Source organism: Bidens hawaiensis, unplaced genomic scaffold, assembly GCF_021521415.1.
Source record: "Bidens hawaiensis isolate Kalapana, Puna unplaced genomic scaffold, B.hawaiensis_p1.1 tig00023416_1, whole genome shotgun sequence".
Taxonomy (NCBI): domain Eukaryota; kingdom Viridiplantae; phylum Streptophyta; class Magnoliopsida; order Asterales; family Asteraceae; genus Bidens; species Bidens hawaiensis.
Genome location: NW_027493677.1, coordinates 163,232 through 166,704, shown reverse-complemented (window position 1 = coordinate 166,704; position 3,473 = coordinate 163,232).

Sequence of the window (3,473 nt, the reverse complement as noted above, 5' to 3'; positions counted from 1 at the left end):
CTGGTCAACTTCTATGTGTTTTGTGCAATCGTATTGGACGGGGTTTTCTGATATTTGTTTGTATTGTGACTTTATTATCACAAATAATCTTACATGCTTCGATTGGAGGAAATCCAATCTCAGTCAAGAGTTTCTGAATCCATAGGACTTCTGATACCCCTCGTGCATTCCCTCTGAATTCTGCTTCGGCACTGGATAAAACAGCAACTTTTTGTTTCTTGCTTCCCCAGGTAACTAAGCTCCAGCTTACCAGAGTAAAGTATCCTGATGTTGATCTTCCGTTGACTCTTCTGCAGAAACGAAATGTTCCAAATGTTCCTCGAAATTATTGCTCCCAGTGGACCATTTATATCTATATGCATCAGGATCCCGATTCATGGATCTCTCGGTTTTCCATATCTTCTGCCCGGTCTGCATCCGTATGTACATGGACCTTTTGATGTTTATTTTTTTGAAATAGAACTCCATGGCCTACTTTTCCTTTGAGTTATTTAATTATCCACATTACTGCCTCCATGTGTGTAACTTAAGGTTGGTGCATAAATTTGCTGACAACTCCAACTGCATATGCTTATCTGGATGAGTATGCGAGAGGTATATCAATTTACCTACCAGGGGTTGATATCTTTCTTTGTTTGTTAATATTCCATGCTCTTCTATGTGGAGCTTATGGTTAACCTTCATTGGGGTGTCGTCTGGCTTGTAATCAATCATTCCAGTTTCGGCTAAAAGGTCTATAATGTATTTCTTATATAAAGATCCCTTGTTTTGACCTTAAAACTTCAATTCCAAGAAAATACTCCAGCCTTTACAAGTCATTCATTTCACATTCTGTGAATAGATTCTCCTTCAACTTCTTCATTTCTTCTTCGAATAGATTCTCCTTCAACTTCTTCATTTCTTCTTCTTCACTTGCTGTAATGATCATATCATCAAAATATATAATTAAACAAGTCATAAGTTTACCTCTTTGTTTAAAGAACAATGTATGATAATATTGCTTTGTCGAAAACCGTATGTATTTATTGAAGAGTAAATCTGACGAACCAAGCCCGAGGGGATTATTTAAGTCCGTAAAGAGACTTCTTCAGCTGACATACTTCCTTTTTCTTGAAATTCAATGTAAATCCAGGTGGAGCTTCCATGTATACTTCTTCTTTTAACTCTCCATGAAGGAAGACATTCTTAACATAAAATTGATGAAGAGGCCATCCTTCATTTGTGACGATGGAAAAAAGAACCTGTATTGTGTAAATTTTGGTTACCGAAGAAAACATCTCAGAAAACATACATCTCAGAGTAGTCGATCCCATATGTTTGGGTGTAGCTTTTAGCTACTAGCCGTGCTTTATATCTTTCAATATTACCATCGGGTTTATGTTTATAATAGTAAGACCCATCGACATCCCACTGATTTCTTTCATAGAGGAAGATAACAATAATTATGAATACCCAATCTTGTATTATTGTTTGTAATTGAAACGGCAAATCAAAAGGAAGAAGTTCAATTTTTCATGTGCAATCAAGGCAATGGATGAAGCCAACAAGTCTCTACCAAAGTTGTCCAAATTAGAAAAAAAGTTTAATTTAGGGGACAGTATTAGAAGTTAAAATAAACTATTTCTATGTAAATTATTTATGGTATTATTGTGTCTTAGGATAGATGGTTTTGTGTTATATATGGTTGCAACAAAATTGCAGTTAAAAACGGTTATTCAATATCACAGCCGTCACGACGGTTGACAACAATAACAGACTGCTGTTTCAATATAGTATCTATGTCGAACTCCTTGTAACGTTACAATTCACCAAGATTAATCATACTACAGATCAATCCGTTGATGGTTCTTTCAGTTTGTGTATCAATTTTGTTTCTATTTCCTTAATACATATCTGGTTTCCAATACAAATTTCCTGCTCAGTAAGACTAACTTATTTGGATAGAATGTCCTTAACTGAAAAGTGTTAAATTTACTTGCAAGATAAATGATTTACAAAACTAAGGAAACAAAATACGCCAGAAACATAAAAAACAAAAAAACTCATCCTTGATCCCGCATAAACAGCTAAGATTTGTGTTTATTTGATCTCAACCAAACAAACAAACGTCTCAATGGAAATTTGTAGCTTACCACTTTCCTTTGCGGCTAATTTGCAGGCTATGGAGTGGTAACACAAACCTCATTCATCGCCACTATCATTTGTGCTGTCCCATCTAACAGGTTATAATGAAAATTGTGAATTAGTTTATAATTATATATAAAAATCATGACAAGACATCAAATGTTGTATATAATCAGAAAATAAACACAAATAAATGTTGTCATGCTTATTAACTATATATATCACCTTTTTTCCCTTTAGAAATCTCACGCATACCGACCTCTTCTTTGTACCCCTGCACGTGCTTGTATCATTATTTCCTTGTCTGATTTATATAAACTTAAATATGCAAGTGAATGATTATTTCCTTGCTAGAACTTACCATTATTTGGTATGATTTCTATAATTTATCATTAATTTTATTTGAATCTGCCTTAATGGCTGTTAGTATATATGAAATTGCACACCATTATGATCAAATAGCATATTCTGGCTTGATATACAAACTGTTAATATATAGTATGATTTCATACTATATTCTCTCCTGGTATATGGATTACCATTATCTTGTATTCTTGTATGACTTACAATATGAAATACCGGATGTATCTGGGAATCATCTGGTAAATCCAACCTATACGCCACTTTTCCAACTTTCTGTAGAATTAGGAAAGGACCATAATACTTTGGGCCCAATTTAGAATACTTTCTAACACGCATAGTGGATTGAACAAAGGGCTGTAACTTGAGATAAACCCAATCACCCACTTCAAACAGTTTTTCAGTTCTCTTCAAATCAGCTGTTTGTTTCATTCTATTGCGAGCTTGGATCAAATTTTGTTTGACACTAGCAATCATAACCTCTCTATCTCTATGTAATGCTTCAACTGCTTCCACATTCGTGTCATTAGGAATATAAGGAAGATGAAGCGGTGGTGGAAAACCATACAAAGCTTCAAATGGGCTGCATAGTCATGCATCTCAAATAAGTCTCTAAACATTGATTTACAACTTCTGTCTGACCATCACTTTGAGGATGATAGGCAGTGGAATGTGCTAATTGGACACCTTGCAACTTCATAAAGTCTTTCCAAAATTGGCTTAAGAAAATGGGATCCCGATCAGAACAATGGCCATAGGACAACCATGCAGCTTGAAAATATTATCAAGGAAAAGTTGAGCAACTTGTACAGAATTATAAGGATGAGAAAGGGGAATAAAATGTGCATATTTAGATACCCTATCGACAATGACCAATATCACATCTTTTCCTTGTACCTTAGGCAGCCCGGAAACAAAATCCATGGACAAATCAGTGAAGATATGATCAGGAACAGGTAAAGGTTGTAGTAATCCTGGCTCATATTTAG